Below are 12022 nucleotides of genomic sequence, written 5' to 3' on the forward strand. Positions count from 1 at the left end.
CATTTGAGCTATAATGTTAAACCTGAGAGTGGTTTGGTGTTGATTCCTTGACACTACATAGAATTTACTTGGCAAAAATTTTCATCTGTGTCAATCTCATTGGTTCCTCATAACCCTGTGTTAAAGGGAGAAGTATAGTTACTACTAATGTATTCATTCACTCAAATATATTCATTGATGACTCATATGACAGATATTGTCTTAGGACCTGGGACATAAAGGACTATTAACTTACTCTTGAAGAGTTTGAGATCAGAGAGAGCCCACTCGCCAAATTATAATAACCCTCTGATATGATGCAATCTCCTAGAGACATGAACAAGGAAAGAAGGGACTGATATCCTTTGTGATTAAAAAAAGTATCATTCAAAATCCATGGTGGGTAAGAACTGAGACACAGGAGTCTGACACTAGCCATGTGACCTTGGGCAAGTCACATACTCTCGCTGAGCCTCAACCTCCTCTTCTGAAAAATGAAACCTACTCCACAGGCATTTGTGGGACAATGAATGAGAAAGCAAATGCATGTATGATGCTTGCAGTGAAACATGGGGAAACAAGAAACTGCTTGTTCAGGCAAAATCTTTCACTTTTTGCCACAACTACCCTGACCCCATAATAGGTATTTGTTGAGTGAATGAATGAAGGAATGAATGATTAGGCAGATGAGTGAATTAGACATACCTATGGAATACTGGGGGATAAGTATCCTCTTCCAGCCTGACGACATCACTTGGTTGAGGTACACAGCTCCTATCCCAGTTGCAGTCATCTCGCACTGATCTAATGGCCTACCAAGGTTTTTCTCCTTTCCAGACTGTCTGAAGTATCTGAGCACCTCTGCACCTCAGAATACATTGCTTTCACTGGGTTAGCTCCTGCCTCCAGCCCTTCCTTTTGGGTCCAAACTAATGCCATGCTCAAGTACTGCCATTTTCCCTGAGTCCTAAACTCCTTGCTGTCCTTTTAAATGCCAGTTTACTAGAATCAGTCCTTGGGATAAGGACAGGCCCACACAGCTATCTCAGTGTATGGTGCCACTGCAGACAAGGAAGGGCTGCCTAGTTGGCTGATGGTGCAGGTGCTGGGTCTTGGGGCAAAGGGGAGAAGGGTGGGAAGATGAGGCCAAAACTTTTACCTCTTTCTGATTTGGCAGAGGTGCTCTGTTTCAAAAATCAGGGTGTCCACTTTTTCCAAATCATGCTTCTTATGCCTGCTCCTGGGATATGACAGGTAGGGGTACAACTTCTCCTGTGTGAGTTTCCACTGCTCACTCCTGTGTGAGTTTCCACTGCTGCTGCCAACTTTGTCTTTTCCTCTATCTTCTTAGCTACTTGAGAGGGAAATGAGAAGACTTTGAAGCAGGTGCCATTTTAAACAGAGTGCCCTAGTAGGCACTTTCCATGATACATTTTTTTTTTCCATTTAAAGCTAAGAAAGGGAGAGTTAGGCAGGCAGCAAGAAGTAACCCCTGCCTCTCCAGGGGTGAGATGCGCTGGGACTTGGCACATGGTAAGCACTAAAAAATGTTGTCGTCATCGCCAATGTTTCTCTTCCCAGATGGGCCTGTGGACATCTAAAGGAAGATCTGGCTGCTCTCCTTATTCAGGAACAAATAACCAGTGCTCCTCATGCCTCCCCAGGCACTGCCCTGGAAAGAGGACTTGTGCTCTGGGTAGAGGATTCCATCAGGTGAGAGAAGCAGAAGCTTTGAACAATTGGGGAACTGAACACCTGGATTTGGAGAATTTGCATTTTGGTGATTGGGTTTTTTATTTCTGTTTCCCTTCGGCTTTCAAAATCTGTGGCCTATAATCAGTCAGAGTGGACATCATCCCAAATCTGTCAAAACTGAGTAATGGAGAATGGGTGTGGCTCAACTATTGGGCTCCCGTCTACCACATAGGAGGTCCTGGGTTCAATGCCCAGGGCCTCCTGCTGAAGGAAAACTGGCCCTGTGGAGTGCCGGCCCACGTGGGATTGCAGCCCCACACAGGAGTGCCAGCTAATGCGGAGAGCTGATGCAGCAAAATGATGCAACAAGAGACAGAGAGGAAAGAAAATAAGAAGACCAAGCAGAATAGTGAGATGGGTGGCACAAGAGAGTAATCGCATCTCTCCCATTCCGGAAGGTCCCAGAGCCACCAATGATAATACAAGCAGACACAGAAAACACACAGTAAATGGACACACCGAGTAGACAATGGGGGGACAGGTGGGGACTGAGGGTAGAAATATAAATCTTTTTCAAAAAATCAATTAAAAAAATGACTGAGCAATGAAGAAAAAGGGCTGATGGGGGAACTGTTGACTAAACCAGATGTACTGTTATTGCAGCTATCTTATGTAAACTGAGTAATTTTCAAAGTTACATAAAAATAAAATTTTAAAATTATAGGCTATTTTGTTTGTACATAAGGGACAATGGGCTCTATCCCAAATCCCAGGAATGGGGTGACCATGTCGAGCAGAGGGAGATTATCCCAGGGTTTTGTTTTCTTTCAGGCAGAGCCTCCTTAACGGACCCCACCTTCTTTCCAACTGGAGCCCCTACCCCGGGTGTCCCTACCTCCCCAGCACTTTGAGAAGGGGTTGAGATGTCCATGAGGTGATTGGGGGCCATTTCCAAAACTGGTGCTGTCCCCCTAGAGGGCCTCCTGCCACGCAACAGCAAAGGCTTCAGCCACTCATCCCAGCTGAGAGTCAATGCAGGATCAGAACCTAGTCTGGCTATTCCAAGCAGATTCAAAGAGCTTTCGAAGGGCTTTTGGTGCTCACTCATGGGGAGAGTGGAGTGCCGGCTCCTGCAAGACCCGGCCCTCTGATCAGCCCCACAACACCAGCCAAATGACCTGCCCTGGAGCACCTATCTGTGAGGCTGTCACTGGAGCTCTGAGACCAAGGACATACCACCAAAGCTGGGCTCCGGGTTCAGGAAGCTTCTGCCACTGCAGCTGCCACCCGACACCCACAAAGCTGATGAGCGGATATGGGAAACTTCACATCTCCACCACCTTGCTGGTCCACAGAAAATAGACAAAAAGGCAGGAAGATGAGTCCTGCCTGGATTCCACCACCTCCTCAGTCTCACACAACTGCTTCTACTTAACTCATCTTGACTGGTGTCCGGAATCCTGGACACAAGGGATTCTGGGAAATGAAGCTGGGCCTTCCTGCCTCTGCAGTGGAGAAAGACACTCTGGATGGGGCTAAGGGGCCCAAGCCACATCATTCTCCTCTTGGAGACTCAGCAGAATTGCCCTCTCTCCTGCGCATGCTTCAGCCGATCCACCTCATGTGTCTTTCCTCCATCTGGTGCCCTGGGACCCAGCTGAGATGACCAGCCCCCTCAGGGACCACCCCTCCCACTGATCAGGTTTGGCTCAGACACAGATTTGGTTCTCTCCTCTTATCAGGGAAGGCATGAAAGAGTTTCCACAAAGCAGACTTAGTAAGAGAAGGCAAAGAGTGATGTAAAGAAAGGATCGAGGGGAGCAGTGTGGCTCAAGCAGTAGAGCTCCCGTTTACCATGGGGAGGACTGGGCTTTGATCCCAGGACCTCCTGGTTAAAAAAAGAAAGGCTTCCCAGACCTGCCAAGAGGCACAGGCCCCTGTGCAGCAAAGTGACACACCAAAAGATGATGAGGGAACAAGATTTATATAAATTAAAAAAAAAACAAACTATGTCCAGAATACCTATGTCTAGAACTCAGGTCTGCCACCTCCACTGCAGTTCTTTTCCCATGAGGTATGAGGGGACTCCCCCCAAAGCTGCCCCCCAGTCACACATTCCTGGTCCACCCAGCCCTGCAGGTGGTCCTGCTTACCAGGCTCCATATTTCACTTTGCTTGGGGCCCCTCCTGCCCTGCCCCCATGGGAGGAGCCAGGGTTATTGTCTTGGTGACACTAGTAGAGTCAACCAGAGGTCAAACATGCCTCTAGGCAAAGACCAGAGAAGAACAGCAGACAAGCAGGCGCTCCCATAGGCCATCATCCCAGGAAACTGAGAAAAGCTCAGTTCCCCACAGAGACCCTCAGATCAAGACCTTCCTGTTGCTGGAGAAGCCAGTAGGCCTCGAGCCCTGCCAGGATTCAGAAAGCTACCTGGCCACTTCCTGGCACCTGCATGGCCTAGCAGAAGAGCAGACGTTTAAGCAGGGTCTGGGGGCTACAGGCAGAGGGTAGACCCCTTCGTGGTCAGAGGGGAAAGAGTGTTTATAGCACTGGGGTTCATATGCACTTTGAGCAAGTCATCCAAATTCTTGGCCTCAGCTTCCCATCTGTAAAATGGGGTTGAAATGTTTAGAGTAGTTGGGTGTAAGCGGTAGGGAAGTCAGGTGTACACAGTATCGAATGCAGGGACACAAGGACTCTGAGAAGGAGGTTGATCTATTTCAACTGGCCAGACTCAGCAGACTCCTGTCCTGATAAAAACTGAGCCCCAAATGAAAGTTTGCGGTCCCTTTTATACAGAGGAAGTAAGAGTAGGGAGACAAATGGTGCTTGTATAAAAGACTTTTTGTTAGTTTCTTTAAGTGTTTTATGTGAGTATTAGATAGGTTATTTCTTCCAGGTGAGCTTGATTTAACACATATTCCCCACATTGCAAGCCAGCTTGGATTGAGCATATCCTCCACATTTCATATGGATGCAACCTTGAATCCACTTTCAGTCTTACATCCTTTCTGAGCATTCAAAGACTGTAGGGCCTTTATTACTTATTTGGATTTCTAGAGACTAGGTACACTTGGAAACAATTTTGAATTGATGCACAGGCTATATTATATTCCCCCCTTTGAGGCCAAGCTTATGTTATTAAGTTTCAGCATCACTATTGCCTGAGTCCCTCTGGACTGACTGGTATGTATATAGAGCCATGAGATGGGCAGCTGTTTGCCTTGTTACTATACCATTTATTAGGGCACACATTCTGTTTATGATGAAAGGGAGGAGGCAAGGAAGGATGGTGCATTCTCCTATGAGGAAGGCAATTATTTCCAGTAAAAGCTTGAAATTGTTTACTATTGACTGCCAGCTTCCAAAGGGATTATTTAAATTCCAACCATTCCAGGTTTGCACTGGGACATGAGCAATTTTTACTATTTTGCTTGTAATTTCATCAATAACCTTTTCAGTGCTATCTAATTCAAGGCAGCAGTTAGAGAGATTGAATTTTTCACAAACTCCCCTTCACCTGCCAAGAGATAGTCTAGGGCAAGATGGTTTTGATAGAGAGCATTTCTGAATTTAGTTTGCTGTTGGGCTAGTAAGTTTAGTGCATGGGCAGTTTCATTAGTTATTATCTCTACCACAGCTTGTAGGTGGATGATTTGGTTTAGCATATAGATGGGTTTCGATAACTCCACATGCCATCCTCTGCCCAGGTATTGGATTATACACTCAGGGGGCCATTCTTCACCTCCCCAGGTAATGACAGCCCTTTTATCTCTTATGTTTTGATATACTGGCTGGCTTAGCTCTTTCCCTTCTGTTAAGGGAATGAGGATGAAGGAGGGTTTTATTGTACCGAGCATACAAATACTACACCAGTTTCGCGGAAGTTCCTGGAATGCAACAGTCCCACAAATCCAGTACAAACCATTTGGGGCAGTAAAGGGACCCTTTGTGGTGGAGTTCCACACTGTGATAAATTTGGGGAAAGTACGATTTATGAGAACAAGGTCAGATTCATTCCATGTTCCCCAAGGCTCGGTTGTATTTGTGGTATAATTTTGGAAGTTTCCCCCTGTACATGTTAGGTTTCCAACAGCTATAGAGGAGCTTAGGAAGGCCCTTGAAGCACAATATTTTCCTATGACAGAAGTTTGCAAGGGCCACATTCTATCTCGGGGGACAGCCGGGAGGCCAGTTGCATTATATGGTTGGCTGTAATTGTATTCCCTGGTTTCCCAGGGCCATTGGTCTCCTATATTAGTTCCTCCACACACCTAGCATGAGGAGACATTTAAGGCAGCCCCTACCACTTCAGCCAGGCTTATACAGAGGTTTCTTGCTGCTTGTGGGATGGAACAGGGCCTTTCCATTTCTTCATAGAAGGAGTGGAACACAGAATGGGCTTGACTTGTGAGGGGTATTCCTGATACCCAACCCAGATGTAGGCTCCTGTGTCTATTCCTTTACCATCAATGCCGAGGCCCATTTGGACTCCCTGAGTCTGCCAGGATTCAGGTTTAAGGATGGTGAGGTTTAAGGGGTTACATGGACCATGTGGACAGTTAGCTGAGGCCACACCCTTGGTGAGGATGGCTGTTTGTTTAGCTGTCTCTGCATTGCAGGTGGCGCAGGTGACACAGGACCAGGAGGGGCAGTAGCATCTACCTATGTATTTCCACCAAAAGCCCCCCTCCTTGGGCTTCCCTTTACATTTCCAGAGCGCACATATACTTATTGTTATGAGTACAGGTCTGCTCCCAGCTGCACCCTCCACAATCTGTGTTCCATGGTATCCCAGAGTCTATAACTTGACATACGTCAAATAGGAGGGACACTCGTTGCTTCTGGCTAGTGACTGAGGTAGAGGAAAGTAGCTCCCCATTTTGATCAAGCACTCTTATTTCCCATTTATGGGAGACTGTTGGGGGTCTAGAGTCATAGCAGGTTCTTTGGCCAGATGCGTTACAGACACTGTAGGAGATTCCCTGAAACTGACAGGTGGTTACCTGGCCCTTGCAGGTGTAATGGCTGTGATATATTAATGTGGTATTTACATGGGTCCCTGTATGCACCTTTTGAACACAAGGTTCACACTCTGTGGTGTCGACCTGGAATCAGGGGAGGGTCAGGGCTAGAAGTAGGAAAAATACCAAAGGTGCATTGTAATGGATTAAACTGGATTTCTACTCTTCGTCTGTGTGTAGACCAGTCATCTTCCAGGGTGTGATTGGAGCAGGGCTGGGTGTTCCATCCTCAATCTTCAGCCATGTGTGGACCAGGCAGCTTCTGGGGTGTGACTGGAGCAGGGCTTGGTGTTCTGTTTTTTTTCACAAGATGACTTTGGTTGAGCTGTGGGTTTCTGGAATACAGGTCCAGGACTCTGGGGCAGCTTGCTTGACTCAGCTACGGTGTATCCACGGGGTGATTTCAGCTACTTTAACTGCAGTGGGGGTGGATAAAATGACAAGATAGGGTCCTTGCCATTCAGGGGTTAGTGGAGCTGACTTGCAGTCCTTGACCCAAACTGCATCTCCTGGCTTGTACGGGTGTACAGCGCTGCTTAAGCTAATGAGGCCCTTTCTTGGACCCAGTGATGCAGGTTTTGTAGGGTTTTTCCTAAGCTGATCATCTGCTGAGCTATTGATAAGTTTCCTCTTTCTCTGAGATCCTCTTCCATATTTCTGATTAAGGGAGGGGGCCTCCCAAAGAGGATTTCATAAGGGGTTAGGCTTAGTTTTCGGCTTGGGCTGGCTCTAACTTGTAGGAGAGCCCTTGGAAGTACTTGCACCCATGTTAGTCCAGTTTCTTGGCAAATCTTGGCAATATAAGTCTTTCTGGTATGATTCACTCACTCTACTTTTCCTGAGCTCTGAGGATGGTAAGCCGTGTGCAGTTTCCATTGGATGCGCAGTGCCTTTGCAATCTTTTGAGTGATTTCCGAGATGAAGGCACGTCTGCTGTCAGAGCCAATTGAGAGGGTTAGCCCATAGTGAGGAATGATTTCCCTGAGGAGAACCTTGGCTACTTCTTCAGCTTTCTCTGTTCCTGTGGGAAAACCTTCCACCCAGCCAGAAAATTTGCAAACAAGGGCTAGGAGATATGTATAGCTTCCAGAACGTGGCATTTCAGTGAAATCAACTACTAGATCTTCAAGAGGCATACTGCCAATTCTCTGGACTCCTGGGGCTCCTGTGGGCCCCTGGCGAGGGTTATTTTTTGCACGTGCCACACACCACTGGCGTACAGCATGGGTGATAGTGACTAGTCTTGGGATGTAGAAGAATCTTTCTAACACTTCCTTAAGATGGGTTTTTCCCAAGTGTGTGTTCTCATGGTAGTCTTGAACTACGGGTGCTGCTAATACTTGTGGCACAACTATTCTGTGATCAGGCCATGTCCACCATCCATTTTCTCCTTGTGTGCCACCCTCAGAGAGTATCCACTCTCTCAGCTTGAGTATATTGTGGCTCTCGGTGACTCAGAGGCTGCAGACCAACAGCATGCAGTGTATACTGGAGGTTCTGATAATTAAGAGGTTGAGAAATGAGAGCAGTGGCCAGGTTTTCAGATAGGGATCCTTCCCATGCCACACTTTTTGCTTCAGCATCCACCCTCCAATTTCCCCGGGCATTGGGGCTGTGGCTTGCCTGGTGTCCCTTACAGGGCATTACAGCCACTTTGACAGGTTTCCAAACTGCTTCTAGTAGCTCCAGAATCTGTGTGCCTTATTTAATGCCTTTCCCTCGCAAGTTAGTAAGTCCTTTTAGTTTGTAAAAGGCTCCGTGCACATGCAAGTTAAGGAAGGCATATTTGGAGTCTGTGTGGATGTTAACTTTGGCTCCAGCTGCAAGTTGCAGGGCTCGGGTGAGGGCAAGGAGTTCAGCTTTCTGTGCTGATGTGTTATCTGGGAGGCGCTGAGCCTCTACTGTGGTCTCAGATGTTAGTACAGCTTATCCTGCTCAGTGATTGCTGCCCTGCATAAAGCCACTCCCATCTGTGAAGAACTCCATGTCAGGATTTGCCAGTGGCTGGTCTTGGAGGTCTGGCTGGAATATGCTTCTTGCAATGTTCCCAGGCAGTTATGGGCTGGAACCCCTGCCTCCACGGGTAGCAGGGTGGTGGGATTTAGGGTTTATACAAGTTTCAGCTGGATAGATGGATTTTCACATCATAGGGTTTGATATTTCACCAGGCAGCTGTTAGTAAGCCAATCTGTTCCTTTGGCTTCTAAGATTGTGATTGCTGCATGCAGAACCCAGACAATTATAGGCTGCCCAAGAGTTAATTTTATAGCTTCTACTGTAAGCATGGCTGCAGCTGCTATGGCTTGTAAACACGAGGGCCATCCCTGGGCTACAGTGTCCTGTTGTTTGGATAGATACGCTCCAGGTCTTTGCCAGGAACCGAGGTATTGAGTGATTACTCCTACTGCGATGCTTTGGCGGTTGTGAACGTAGAGGTAGAATGGCTTAGTGAGGTCTGGAAGTCCGAGGCTTGGTGCTTCCATTAGACCTTGTTTGAGAGCCATGAAAGCATTTTTCTGTGGGCTTTCCCAGAGCAGGGGATCATGATCTCCCCCCTTTGTGGCTTCATATAAAGGGCGCGTGAGGACCCCAAAATTGGGGATCTGATTGCAGCAGACTCCAGCCACCCCAAAGAACTCTCACAGCTTCTGCCGGGTATTGGGCTCAGGGAGACTACAGATCACTTTCTTTCAAGTCCCAATTCATGGTGCCCCTGCATTCTTTTATAACCTAGATATTTGACCTGAGGTAGACAGACTTGGGCTTTTCTCTTAGACACCTGATAGTCTTTTTGCTGTAGATGCTTTAAAAGACCACGGGTTGCGCCAGCGCAGTCTTGGTAGGTGGAACTTACAAGAATGAGGTCATCTACATATTGGAGGAGAAAATAGTTATGGCTTTCTGCTTTAAAGGATTTGAGATCACTGACCAGGGCTTGTCCAAAAATAGTGGGTACATTTTCAATCCCTGAGGCAATCGCATCCATGTAAGCTGCTGCTTTTCACCTGAGTTTGGATTTTCCCATGTAAAGACAAAAATTGGCTGGCTCCGGGGTGCTACCTGAATGCAGAAGAAGGCATCCCTGAGATCTAGGCATGAAAAGTAGATTGCCGATGAGGGTATTACCCTGAGAAGAGTGTATGGATTAGAAACCGCAGAATGAAGGGTTATTACTGCCAAATTAACTGCACATAAATCCTGGTCTGGGCGGTCATCCCCATCAGCCTTTTTAACTGGGAAGAGTGGGGTGTTCCTTGGAGACTGGCACGGCCTCAATATGCCTTCATTCAGGAATCTCTGAATATGTAGCTGGAACTTTTCTTGTGCTTTGTGCAGAACTGGATATTGCCTTATGCTTACTGGACTGGCCTTAGGCTTTATTTCAATAATAATTGGAGGAATGTCACTTGCCATCCCTGTTGGGTTACCCTTTCCCCATACTTCAGGCACATCTTCAAAGGGGAGCTGTGTGGCCATGGATTGGCCAGTCTCACTGACGCAAAACAGTCTCCATTCCTCCTGCAGAGGAAGGGTTAGCGCTATTTTTGGAGGGTCCTGTGGCCCCAGTGTCAGTGTGGACTGCCCTGTGGCATCAAAGGTAATTTGAGCCTGCAGTTTAGACAGCAGGTCTCGACCAAGGAGGGGGACTGGGCACTCTGGAAGATTAAGGAATTTGTGAGTGACCTCCTTTCCCCCAACGTTGCAGGTCCTGGCTTGAAGGAAGTGCCATTGGGGACATTTGCCGGTTGCCCCTACGACATTGGCTTGTCTCTTTGATAGAGGCCCAACTGACTTGGTCATTACAGAATGTTGAGCCCCAGTGTCAACCATCATCTGTATGGTGCGGCCCCCAATTTGGACTCCGACCATAGGCTCTTCAGGGCCGAGAGAATAGGAACCCGGTCTGTCCTAATAATCTCTATCAGAGTCCTCCATTCCTGCCAGCCCAATGATCTGATTTGCAGGGTTATTTCCTGAACTTTTAGGGACCCAGCATTTGGGTTTTGATGCCCCACTAGCTTTTCTGGCTAATGTTTTGGCTGCAGAGGCCGGGTCAAGTGGCTGGCTGGGACACTCTTGCTTCCAATGCCCATCCTCTTTGCAGTATGCACACTGATTTTGCCCTAGACGTGGGCCTTTCCCTCTCCTTAGGGCTGGGGATTGCCAGGTTACTCTCCTTGACACGGGAATGGATTTGTCCACCATTGCTGCTGCTAGATCTGCCTATTTTTTCATCTTCTGATTTTCTTCCCTTCTTGTTTCTACATCACAGTTGACACAGACCTTAGTAGCTACTTCCATGAGCTGAGAGATATTCATTCCAGCAAACCCATCCAACTTCTGCTGCCTTTTTAGATGTCAGTCTGTGATTGGGCAGTGAATGCTGCATTGACCATTGTTTGGCTCTCAGGAGCATCTGGGTTAAAGACGTGTATACATGAAACGCTTCACACAGTCTCTCATAGAACTGAGATGGACTATCATCCAGAGCCTATAGAATTTGACTGGTTTTCACCATATTCGCTGCCTTGTGGCTTCCTGCCCTGAATCCTTCAACTAAGGCCCTATGCAATGTTTCTAGTTGGCTGAGCCTGGCAGCACTCTTCGGATCCCGCAGGGATCCTCCTCTGGGAACTGCAAGCGGGCATATTGATCACTGTCCAAAGTTCCCTCAGGTGGGTGCTCTCTAAGCCAGGTTAGAGCTCCCTGTGTGACATGCATTCTTTCTTCAAAGTTTAATAAAGTCATTATAAGTTGTTTACAATCAGCCCAGGTGGTTGTGGGTCTGTGTGATGGACTGGAAAAGGTCTGTCATGGCCTGAGGCTTCTCTGAGAATGGTGGGGTATGGCTTTTCCAGTTAAAGAGGGCTGTTGTCATAAAGGGCTGATAGATGAATGTCTGGTTCCCCCCTGAACCTGGACATCTGCATCATAAAAAATTGGGGTCCGGGCTTCACGGAGAGGTAGCTGGAAGGCAGCCTTTCTCTCTGCTCCCTCTGCCCCTGGGGCTCCCCGTGGTTTGAGTTGCCGCCTCTCAGTGTCTCCCTCCTGACTGATGGGCAGCGCTGCAGTGGTGTTGCCAGGGGCAACCGGCCATAAAAGCAGCGGGTCTGCATTTTCCATCGTGGAAGGTGCCAAAGACCACTGCGGAGATGGTAAAAGCTGCTGCAGTGATGACATAGGGCTCCCTGGTGCAGATGGTGGTAAAGGCAACTGCAGGGAGGGTATAGGTGCCCTCTCTGATGGCAATAAAAGCAGTGGTGGGGATGGTGTGGGCGTCGCACTTCCCCAAGTGCATGATGACAACGGGGCACTGCATTTG

Source organism: Dasypus novemcinctus, chromosome 17 (genome assembly GCF_030445035.2).
Source record: "Dasypus novemcinctus isolate mDasNov1 chromosome 17, mDasNov1.1.hap2, whole genome shotgun sequence".
NCBI classification, from domain to species: Eukaryota; Metazoa; Chordata; class Mammalia; order Cingulata; family Dasypodidae; genus Dasypus; species Dasypus novemcinctus.